At 36.6% G+C, this 12,647-nt stretch overlaps 1 pseudogene across 1 annotated transcript; it reads right to left on the bottom strand.

Moving 5' to 3' along the window:
- Positions 1-10,761: 10,761 nt before the first annotated feature.
- On the bottom strand, positions 10,762-11,193 carry LOC108543654 (60S ribosomal protein L21 pseudogene; annotated as a pseudogene). The gene has a single exon (XR_001889634.1). The product of XR_001889634.1 is annotated as a 60S ribosomal protein L21 pseudogene (transcript).
- Between the last annotated feature and the right edge of the window lie 1,454 nt (positions 11,194-12,647).

Below are 12,647 nucleotides of genomic sequence, written 5' to 3'. Positions count from 1 at the left end.
AATGCATGTTAATAATTAACCTTAAAATGAGCAAAACAAAATAATGGGTGGGAGGAGAAGGGAGTGTTGCAGGAGGGTCAAGCACATGAGTGCTGTAATCCATGGCCTGGCTCTGCCATGTGTTAGCTGTGTAACCTCGGGCAAGTTGTTTCATTTCTCAAAGCCACTGTCCCCTCCCTGGTAAAGTGGCAATAAGATAATGTGTCTAAAGCCCTTGGCATAGGGCTTGGTAGGTACTGAAAATTCAAAGATGATAGCTAACTTTATTCATCATTATAAGCTAAGTGCTATGATTAGGTGCATTATGGAAGATTTCATGGCATGTCTTTGGATCTGAGTTTTGAAAGATTAAAGTTCCAGCATTAGGAATTAGGATACATACTAATTAAAACAAAGCAAAATAAGCAAAGGAAATCTTGGACTTTGATGTTCAAAGACCATTCAGTTTCTTACTTCTAGCCAATTTTTCAATCAACATTCTACTATATATCAGGCACTGGGTATGTCACCTAATTTGTGTGAGCTTCAGTTTCTGGATCAGCAAGTTGAAATAAAGAGCATATCTGTTTCTCAAAGTTGCTGCTATGAGGAAGAGATGTAACAATGTTTGAAAAAAGCATATTGCGATCTGTAAATTGTTATTACTCTTATAATTATTAGTGTCAGGTGGACAGAAAGAATGAGAGAGACAATTTAGCTTGGGAGACTAGCATGAACTAAAGGTATGGAAGTATAATGGCACACAGAATGTTCAGGAATGACCAAAAGGCAGATATGACTGGTATGTAAGTGTATAGAAGGAAGTTCTTCAACGAATGGAGTGGCAAAGTGCTTTATGGAGAGCCTGAATGCTGGGTTACAGAGTTTGGGCTTTATTCTAGGTCCAACAGGGAGTCCTTGAGGATTTTGAATGAATATTACATCTTCTAGAAAAATTATCTTACATGCTAGAAAAGTGTCCATCCATACATTATCAATGAGGAGAACACAGAATAGTTTTATCCGTAAGCACTGGACAACATTTCTCTTTTGTTCTCTTTTTCCTCCTCTCCTGGCCTACACCATTCTTTGACTACCTTCAATAGTTTTCAGCCTATGATGTACATTAGTAATTCCTGGGCTTTACTCCAGCCCATTGAATTCACTTCTGGGTGGTAGGGCCTAGGCTCTGCATTTGAAAAAATCAGTACAGGGGATGCTGATGGCAAGACAAAATTGAGAGCCATCTTTTGAACTTGTTCTGTACCTATTATCTCCCTGTGATATACAGAGGAGGCTCTTTAAATTGCAAGAAATAGCCACACATTAGGGTGGTCTATGATGAACATATAAGGGATATAAGAAAGAGAGAAAGCTCAAACACTTGGCCATGACTCAGGGAAACTGAAAAGAGCAGGCAGGGCACTATGTCTTATGGGACAAGCAGAAACCACAGTACGCTTCAGTGTCCAGGTGACTGGATCACAGTTCAGAGATAGGAAGATGACTCAGGATTTAGTAATGTGGGTGTCATCAACAGAGGTCCAGAGGTCCCTTCCCATTTTCTGCAGGGAATATGACTCAGCTACTTTCCCAGTCCCGGCTGGTTTCTCAGTGTGAATATTCACTCTAGCTCCTATTATCTGGCAGACTTACTCATTATATCTCCAATGGAAATTCCAAAAAGGGACAATTGGATTAGTCCAGTGACTCATGGAGGAGCATCTGCTTTTGATGAAGTGCTTTCTTTTCAGTCAGGCCAATCACGATTGGGAGGCAGTGTCTTGAAGGGTGGAATATGAGTAAGAACTTCTACAGAAGAGGCCAGGGCTTCCCAGAAGGGGACTATTCAGTAACATTAATTATTAGCAACCTCTATTTAGCACTTGAGCACAGATCTAAATATTTTACATATGTACAAATTCATTTAATTTTCATAACATGCATAATTTGTTTTCATTTATTTGTCACATATATACAGGTTGCTCTGTAGCAGGCACTGTTCTTAGTACCTTACAGATGTTGACTCAGTTGATAAAAACTTACTACGTAACTACTATTTTTTTTTTCATTTTACAGACAAAGACAGTCACAGAGTTAACATGTTTTCTGAGGTCATACCACTAAAAGTGGAAAAATGATTATTTGAACCCAGGCACTCTGGCACATGCTTTATGAAATTCATTTCTTTGTAATGTCAGGTAACCCAAGGTGCTAAAAACCTACTTGTTCCTATTATGCATCCCATGAGATATGTAAGGCTGACACCCAGAGTGGTGTGAGGAGGGCAGTTAGCCTGGTACTTAGCTCTGAATGATCTCAGAAGATCAGAATCTTTTCTTTTGAAGTTCTATGTATCTGGTATCCAATAAAAGCTCAATAAATATCTATTGAGTAACTATGGAATAAATGAATGAATAAATAGAAAAAACACATAAGAAAATGAGATTTTTTAAAAAACGGGAGCAGCTGGAGTATGAAGAAAGAAAGAATTTTTGGTTGAGTGAAAAATCACATTTGATTATTTGAGAATGAAAGTATTAAGAAAGAATGGTACTACCTGACTTCACCTCTTACCTCCAGAGACTCCACTGAGAGCTAACCTAAATGTTTGAGAGATTTTTTTCCTAGTCTTCTTAGCTTGTAAAATTTGAGCAATTAGACATGCCAACGTTTAGGACATAGTTGCTGCTTTCCTAGCAAGACACTATGAGAATCAGTCATCATTTAGTATTTTGTTGTTAAGTCTTGAGCTATAGTAAAAAAAATGTGTAAGTACAAAAAGTTAAGTAAAATCTTATTGACTTTGTACATTAGGCATATTGGCATTCGAATGGGTTTTAAAATTTATTCATGCATTTTAAAGGAAAATAATGATTAAAAGGAAAACTCAGAGACTTTTTTGGGAACATAGTCTTTAAAATAAATTAAAAGAAAACATATTTTACTCAATTGGCAGGACATGTATAAGCTCATCAATAAAAATGGGAAGCACAAAATAAAGGCAAAGAAAGGCTGATGACAGTCTGGCTCTATTGCCTAACTGTGGAAGAAGCAGGAAAATAACAGCTGTAGACATGCAATAAACAAGCACAAGGGACTAAGTTGGAGCTTGATGCCAAATTAAACCTGTGCATGAACCTTATTTGTTTCATTGCAGTTAAGGAAAGACACTACCATTCAAACAGACAAGCTACATAAGACAGGCCACGTATAAACTGGAATCAGAGTTTCCAATCAGAAAGGGATTTTGTGTCTTTTCCTATTAAGAACCTGGTTTAGACAGCTCCGCTACATATAAACATTTGCTTTAATCAGTTAGAAAAGGAGAGCCTAAGAAATGGTCACACAAAATGTTCTGACAATGTCACATGATGCCTGAAGATTATGCTCTCATTTTAACTGGGATAAAGAGGACATTTCTCCATTCAAGAGCTGCTTCTGATTGTTCTATGTTTCTGATGCAATTTTACTAACACAATACATAGGGTAATAAGATACTCATGTAACAGACACGTTATATAATACTTTTATTGTTTATATTCTTATTTATTTTCAGGAAAATCAAGTTTTATTTTTACTTCTGTGAAACAATGTCATTTAAACTTATTTACACATATTCCTTTATTGGGAAATAATTTTATCCTGGATATCCCTCCAATGTCTTGCAAAACATCTCCCCATTCCTTTTCTTCTCCCAATTTATTTTCCCCACCCCACTACCCAACTGTGGCCAAGATATGGAATATGACTAAATGGAAATATGCAGTAATTCTGGTTTGTAATTGAAAAATATATATATTCATCACTTTCTCAGCAAGATTTGAATAACAAAATAAACATTGAGTATAGGAAAAGACTAGCGGAATAGAAATCTTTAATTAGAATCTCTCAAAACCTATCTTTAAAAATTAATTCAAATAGGAAATTATTTAGATTAATTGACTTATTTACTGTGCTATTTTATAAAAATATTATTCTTTGTTGCCTGAATTGTTCTTATAGCTTCCTGTACCATAATAAGGTATCATAGTTATGTACCATATCATAGCTAGGGAGGAACTCTAGCTGTTCTAAGCACTTTATAATCTGGGGAACAGAGGCAGGAAGAGGTTAAATTATATGCTTAAATTATGAGGCAAATAAGAAAATTCTTTTGACTAACTCACCGTTTGGTGATTCCCATTGGCCACTCTCTCATATCAAGTAGCCCTTCTCTGATAAAGTTTATCAAAAACTGAATAAGAATTATTTTCTTGGTAATAACTTAGAATCCATTATGTAGGATGAAGCTAGTTTTAATTTTTCAGTAGTCTTCTTTAGATTGTCGTTGATGTGGTTGGATGTAGTGCTGTTAAGTACCCAAATCTGGAGCTGATGTTAATGGAGGATGAAGTGAGGAAGACATCTGGATGAATTCTAATTACAGTAGCAGTTCTGATTCTCTTATTTGTGGAAATTTGGCAAATTTCAGAAAGTGGACTTGTTAGTAGTGCTTTGCAAATGTGACATCAGTTGAGCGGGCTTGGGTCCTACCAGAAGTTTACAATGTGCCTTGGCTTTGGTAAACTGTCTATGGGAAGATGTGATATAAACATTACCCAAACTTTACTGTGGCATAGGGGAAAAAAAATCCGTAAGTGAAACTTTCCCTCACCACATTTTCCATGTATTTTGGCTCTTGATTTTGGCTAGGTGTAACCATGGAATTACACACATAGGTAATATTCTAATGGCATAATCAAATAGCTCAGTCAGATTAATATAAAAAAATACATTGTTGGAAAAGAAATGGTGTTGGTGAATTTAGCTTTTCATTCTCAATAGAGGTTTTAACAGTAACAAACAAACAATAGTAACAGCCATAACATACTCCAAAAAACCAACGGGATTTTGACTGTCATTGGAAACCAAAATGACATTTCAAACTTTAGAACTCTAGGATAATTTTATGAAGGTAGAAATGCTGCTAAGGATTTATGATTGTCATATTTAAAAAAATCATTCATTCAGCTTGGGTGCGTGTGTGTGTGTGTTTGTGTGTGTGTGTGTATGTGTCTAGAAATGGTGGTACTGACAGTAAACAATTTTCGAGCTGTAGATTTCCCTAAACTTCATGTTCACTATTGATGGGCTCAAAGGAAACTATAACACGGATTTGTCTGCCTCATCTGGCAGCTTCAGTCCAGCAGAAATGAGAGAAGAGAGCCGTGAAAGCAAGAGGCCGAGCAGCAGCATCCAGTTAATGATGTGGGGCAATTCAGCCATGGCTCACAATGATGGACTCCGTAGAGTGGGGCAAAAACATTCTTATGGCCTTTCCCATGAAAACTGTATCACCAGCCCCACTTCCTACCTCTCAAGAATGTCTGAGTGTTAAATGAACAAACTTGGTGAAGTGAAATTCCAAAATAAGGAGAAACACATTAACCTTCTTTGAGGTGGAGAGAGGGGAAAGGTAGTTCCTACAGGGAGATTTACAAAGTGAAAGCCACCTTAATTCCTCCACAACTTTTGCTTTCTTCCTTTAAATTGTTATATTTAGCAAGGGCCCCTCTCTGTTTTCTTAGCTTTAGTAACTAAAGCATTTAGGATGACTAGCTTTTTTGGTGTTCCACGAATTAAAACTTGTAGGTTGTTAGGAGATATTTTGGTCTCTTTCTCTCTCTCTCTCTTTCTCTTTTTTAGACAGGGTCTCTCTCTAGTCTCTCTTACTGAAGATGACAAAAAATTACTTTTTTTGAAGACGTATGATAGAAAAAAATATATGATCAAAATGGGTTCCTACAACCCATTTCACCTCTGAATTGCCTCTTTTCTCTCTCTCGCTCCTTTCTTTCTTTCTTTCTTTCTTCTTTCTTCTGTTTTTCTTTCTTCTTTCTTCTTCTTTCTTCTCTTTCTTCTTCTTTTTTCTTTCTTTCTTTCTTTCATTCTTGCTTTCTCTTTCTTGTCCTTTCGCTTTCCCCCTCTCCTCCTCTCCCTCTCCCCTTCCCCTTCCCCTTCCTCCTCTCCCTTCCTCTTCTTTCTCTCTCTCTCTCCTTCTTTCTTCTTCTTTTTTCTCCTCTTTCTTTCTTCTCTTTCTTTCTTTCTTTCTTTCTTTCTTTCTTTCTTTCTTTCCTGTTATCAAAAAATATTTCTTAAATGTACAAAGTATAGAAGGCATAAATCGATTCTTTATTAACAAATGCAATTTTAGCAGTTGATGTATAAATTTTAAGTTAGTCATTTACTTTTTGCTTGTTCATTTTCCTAGTATGGAATTGTTGCTTAATGTAGAGTTTTAATGGCGTTTTTTGTTTTAACATATATTAAATTCTTTGCTATCCAGCCTTTTACCAATATGCACACTTTAGCTGGGATTCTTGTTTGGCAAGTATAACAGGATTATATTTCAAGATTCTGAGGAATGTGTGGAATTGTGAGAGATTAATTTACATTCAGTGTGGTTATGGTATTACAATTGTTTATTATATTGTAATCATCTGAAAATTGTAAATCAAAGAGTGGCATATAAGAGGGAGTCTTCAAATTGTTCATGGAAAATAAGTGTTATAAAAAGCAATGCATGGATTTCAAACATTTTTTTTGCACCAACATAAACTTGTACTAACTTGTAACATGTCCAAACAGGATCTAGTTTGATGTATGAAGAAGAATAAGACATCAATTGAAAGATCACCTATTAGAGCAACATAAATTCTGCTAAAATTGAAGCAAGAACAAACATCAAATTTATGGTGAAGGTTGGGTAGAGGAGTGATGAAATCATTGATGCGCTACAGAAAGTTTCTGGGGCCAATGCCCCAAAGAAATCAGCAGTTTACAAATATATAACTCATTTTAAGAAAGGATGAGATGATGTTGAAAATGAAGTCTACAGCAGCAACCTATCAACATCAATTTGTGAGGAAAAAATTAATCTTCTTTATGCCCTGATTGAAGAGGACTGATGAATACTGGTAGGAACAATAGCCACTTGATTCAGTGTATACAATTCTGGCTGAAAAGTTAAGGTTAAGCAAACTTTCCTCTTGATAGGTACCCAAATTGTTGTGTCCAGAGCTGCTGCAGACAATAACAAAGTTTTAAATGGAAAGTTTAAACAAGTGGAATAAAGATCCTAAAGACTTTCTTGGAAAAATTGTAACAGGATAAAACACAGCTTTATCAGTACAATCCTGAAGACAAAGTACAATCAAAGCAATGGCTACCAAGAGGTGGAAGCGGCCCAGTTAAAGCAAACGTGGACTGGTCAAGAGCAAAGATCATGGCCATAGTTGAGATGCTGAAAACATTTCATTTGTTGACTTTCTGGAGGGCCAAAGAATAACATCTGCTTATGATGACATTGTTTTGAGAAAGTTAGCCCAAGTTTTAGCAGAAAAACACCCAGAAACGCTTCACTATAGAGTCCTCCACCGTGACAATGCTTCTGTTCATTCCTCTCATCAAACAAGGGCAGTTTTGCAAGAGTTTTGATGGGAAATCATTAGGCATTCATCTTACAGTCCTGGCTTGGCTCCTTTTCACTTCTTTTTGTTTCCCAATGTTAAAAACTCTGTAAAGGGCACTCATTTTCTTCAGTTAATCATGTAAAAAAGACTGCATCGACATAGTTAAATTCCCATTTCCCTCAGTTCTTTTTTAATTTTTTAAAATTTCTTTTATTATTATACTTTAAGTTATGGGATATATGTGCAGAATGTGCAGGTTTGTCACATAGGTATACACATGCCATGGTGGCTTGCTGCACCCATCAACCTGTCATCTACGTTAGGTATTACTCCTAATGCTATCCCTCCCCTTGCCCCCAACCCGCTGACAAGCCCTGGTATGTGATTTTTCCCTCCCTGTGCCCTTATGTTCTCATTGTTCAACTCCCACTTATGAGTGAAAACATGCGGGGTTTGGTTTTCTGTTCCTGTGTTAGTTTGCTGAGAATGATGGTTTCCACCTTCATCCATGTCCTTGCAAAAGACGTGAACTCATCCTTTTTTCTGGCTGCATAGTGCTCCATGGAGTATATGTGCCACATTTTTAAAATCCAGTCTATCTTTGATGGGCATTTGGGTTGGTTCCAAGTCTTTGCTATTGTGAATAGTGCTGCAATAAACATATGTGTGCATGTGTCTTTATAGTAGAATGATTTATAATCCTTTGGGTATATACCCAGTAATAGGATTGCTAGGTGGAATGGTATTTCTAGTTCTAGATCCCTGAGGAATGGCCACACTGTCTTCCACAATGGTTGAACTAATTTACACCCCCATCAACAGTGTAAAAGAGTTCCTATTTCTCCATATTCCCTCTAGCATCTGTTGTTTCCTGACTTTTTAATGATTGCCATTCCCCAGTACTCTCAGTTCTTTAGGGATGAACTAAATGGCTGGTATCATCACTTACAACAGTGTTTTAAACTTGGAGCTTCTGTTGAAAAAAAGTTTATGTATTTTACTTTTATCTTTTAATTCCATTTCCCATGAACTTCTTGAAGTCTCTTCTCATAATGACTACATAAAAGTTGATTAGAATCCTTCATTGTCCATCCATGCGAGCCAGTATTTTTCATGTAAGGATTTTAAAGCACATTGCAAATGATGGCATCCTTTTCTTACTGATAGATTGACCAAGGTACCAAACCAGGTGCCTATGTCAGGTTATGTTTAGAGAATAGAGAAGTTGGGATTTTTTCCCTCCTTTCTTCTCTCCCTCACTTCAGCTTTGATTATATTCACCTTTGTTCTTCTCCCATGATGTTCGCTCTAGATAACAGGTTGTTTTGAATGGTACTATCTTATTAGAGGTTTTATTCTGGTGGAATAAGGAGATTTTCACACATAAAAAATGATGCTTCTTGCATTTAGTAGCTAAGTTTCGGATCCTACTAACAGAATGATTATAGTCAATAAATATGGAAAGTAGCCTGATAATGAAAGGAAGAAATATTAAAATTTGTATCTTTAAGGCTACTTATGATAAATTAAATGTCTTTCTCTGACAAAATAATTTAAAAATTGCTTTATTACTGCAGGCCACACACTCTGTTATTATAATAATTCTATGAGTTTTCACATGTGCATGTTGCTCCAACAGCCCTGCATATTTTCTTGTTTTATGCCTGAAACCAAATTAATTACTTTGTTTAATTTTATGAACATGCCAAGGTGCAGTTATGAATAGCTAGTAATATCAAGTGTTTACATAGAGAGTATGAGAGGTTCCAATAAATATCTACCCAATTACCAAACAGCTGAGGGCAATATTGTTTCCAGGTAAGCCGGACAAATTATATGTTTGCTATATTTAACAGAAAATGAAGCAATTGCAAAGTCAGCACTGAAGTTTTGTTAAAATATGATGAAGCCCATAATGTCAAATTAAACTTTATTAACAAACCAATTTGCAAATACAATATTGTATAAGACAATGTGTTTTTAAAGCCAAAAATCTCAGTGAAAACACAGATGCATCTTAAGTATCCAATGTACTGTCGATTTAGATATTTTTTGACACACCTTCATGAGGTGAAGAGAAATAATTGTAGGGGGGAGGCAGTTCAGCTGCATATTGTACTTTTATAGGTTTGTTAGCCTAGAAAAAGATATAAACATATTTTTCAAATACAAATTAAAACAACAAAACAACAACAAATTTTGTATCAGTGCTCTAGCATTTGCATAGTTCATATTTTGTGTAAGTTATCTTATTTGATCCTTAGGCAAGACTCTGGAGGAAGTTGGTATAATTAATGTTTCCCAAAAATAATTTTTATTTTACAAATGAGAGAATTAATGTTGTTAGAATTAGGATGAGGGTGAGGGTGATCAGGTTGAAGGTTAGAGTGTATTAAGGCTAAAATTACGTTGAGCCTCTCTTGTTGAATGACCTGCACTAGAATTCTCTCCACGTAGTGGATGTATATCTGTTTTGGTTGGAGGTGACTAAGGGGATATAGGACCATCTGGAGCTTCAGGTTATGTCCCTTATCGGGCATTGAGCTCTGAAGCCTGAATTTAATCCTGAATTATAGCTGTCTCTTGTGAGACTCTAGTTCTAGTATTCAGTCAGGACAGAAGAAGGAAAATATATGAACAGTCATAGGCTTGGGTCTGTGGTTAATACTCCATAGTTGAGGAGAGTCTCCACCAGCCACTCTCCCTGGTCCTCCACCTCCCTTCATCCTCACAGAATCTTGTCTTATGTGTCTTCTCTTTTGGCATCGGTTTTACTAAATCCTTGTTTAACTGCTGGGGGTAAACAACTTTGTTTGCTTACAATCACTTTCCCTACTCATCTGCTTTGATTTCTACTGAAGGGACCAAAATAAAGAGACCCCAAATACTAAGACCCTGGTCACTGTGTCTGCTGAGATATTGGAATCTTTGGAGGAAGCTTCTAATCTTGAGAATTCTCAGATGTTTCCCAGAGTTGCCTACTGATTCCTTTGCTAATTTTTTTCCTTTTCAAATTTGAAGTTGGTAGTGAGGTTTTCCTTGACTTAACCTTCTTTTTCTGGTATTACCTCCAGGATGTACAAGTGGAGCTGAGAATGGCAACAACCCTCTAGGAAATGTTTGGTATTTTGCTCTGCCTTTTCTGTTAAATCTTTTCAGTAAAGAGTTGAACACCTTTACATTTTTTTTTTTTCAGCCCAGAGGTCTTTTATTTTATTTTATTTTTTTTTAACACCTATGATGCCATGAATTCTTAGGGAATAGGTTCCAGCAGCTAAGGCTCTTTCCCGTTGGTTCTAACAAAGTGTGCTTCTCTGGGTGGAGCAGGCTAGTGCGTCAGCTGAACCCAGGTACCTTTCTCTTTGGCTTCTTTCTTTTTCTGATCATTTTCCTTCACGCGTTTCAGGAAGCTATCTCGGCTCTTAGAGTGCTTAATGTGCTCAATACGCACATTAATTCTCTTGGCAAGAATCTTGCCCTTAACTTGTTTGTTTACAACAATGCCAACAGCATGCTGGGTAACGTTGTAGACTCTCCCAGTTTTGCCATGGTAACACTTGTGGGGCATTCCTTTTTGAACAGTACCCATTCCCTTGATGTCTACAATATCACCTTTCTTATAGATTCGCATATACGTGGCCAAAGGAACAACTCCATGTTTTCTAAAAGGCCTAGAGAACATATATCGGGTGCCTCTCCTCTTTCCCTTTGTGTTCGTCATTTTGGCGAATTACTGGAAGATGGCGGTTCCGGCCGAAAGGAAAACGAACATCGTTTTCTTATTGCTGTTGTTTTTATTTTATTTTTTTAATTTTTTTATAAAATAGAGATGGGGTCTCGGTATGTTGACCAGGCTGGTCTCAAACTCCTGGATTCAAGTGATTCTCCCATCTTGGCCTTCCTAAGTGCTCGGATTACAGGCCTGAGCCACTGCACCTGGTGGAATATTATTAATTGAGTCCTTTTCACACTTCTTCCTCAAGTGGAGCAGTAAGATGGCCATCAAGAGTCCTTGTCTTACCTTAACTCTACATTCATTATGTAGACTTGAGCTGGTGTTTTCTCTCCACAAAATGCAGAAGGTAATAAAGTTAATAAACTTTGTCCATTATTACAAGAGCTTGGGAAGATTAGTATGAAAACAATTAACAACCACATTCCAAATCATGACCTTTCTTTAGAAACAATCTGGTAGACACAACTTCCTGTCAAGGAATTGTGGAATTGACTATAACTGCTTATCAAAAATCTTAATACACTTGCCCCATGTCCCCATGTAATATCCTTGAAGAGTTTTGACAGTAGTTTATATTGAATAGAATATATTCCATTTTTATCAGATAACAAGAATTGGATTATTCTCCAACTTACTCCTTTTATTTCCAGTAAATTCACCAAACATCAGATTTATAGGATTGATATCTCTCTTTCTTTCTCTTTTCCTCTCTCTACCTATCTCTCCATTAAAACATATTTTGTATGTTAATTATATATTTGGAAAAACTAGGAAATAAAAATTTAAGCAAAGAACTTGTAGTTTAAAACAACATGCTTTAGTATGAATGGAAGAAGGAAAAAGAAGATAAGGAAGTCCATAATTTGGGGACGCTCTCTAAAGTTTTCCAATTCACTTCTTTTGAGGCTGGGGCCTGTGAGACCAGGATAATTTCATGGCCTGTCAGGGACACCTGAATAGGTATCTCAAGATTAGTTTGCTGGCCTCTTAGTCATGCTTTTCTGCTCTTTGGATGTGAGAATCTTGTCCTCCTGGAGGCGAAGGTAGCACTTTTCCTAATTCATAATCAATAAAAATTATAATAGAAGTATAAATGGTGGTGTCTGCCCTTGGGTTCGTTGTCCTGAGATGGTGGAGAGAATACAGGTGGCCACAGGAAAATGTCAGAGACAAATAAACGCTAAACCTTATAATATTGACCACAATTCAGTAGGGATTCAGCCAGGCTCTGGGCTAGGAGCCAGAGGTACAAAGGTTAACAAGTTCACCCACCCTTGAGGTGCTCAGAGTCTAGTGCGGAAAATGGGCATGTAAACTGATCGTTATTCAGTAGTCACCACAGAGGCTAAGACCTGAAGGTACCAGGTACAAAGGTACCAGGACTCAGAGAATGGAATAATGTTAGGTTTTATGAGGTAAAAACACTCAGATTTTAAGTGCAGGGCTTCCGAGGAATTTTTTTTTTTTTTTTTTTTTTT

The sequence above is a fragment of the Rhinopithecus bieti genome, unplaced genomic scaffold, assembly GCF_001698545.2.
Source record: "Rhinopithecus bieti isolate Rb0 unplaced genomic scaffold, ASM169854v2 scaffold_23748, whole genome shotgun sequence".
Classification (NCBI taxonomy): domain Eukaryota; kingdom Metazoa; phylum Chordata; class Mammalia; order Primates; family Cercopithecidae; genus Rhinopithecus; species Rhinopithecus bieti.
This window is presented reverse-complemented; position numbering and strand designations above follow the sequence as displayed.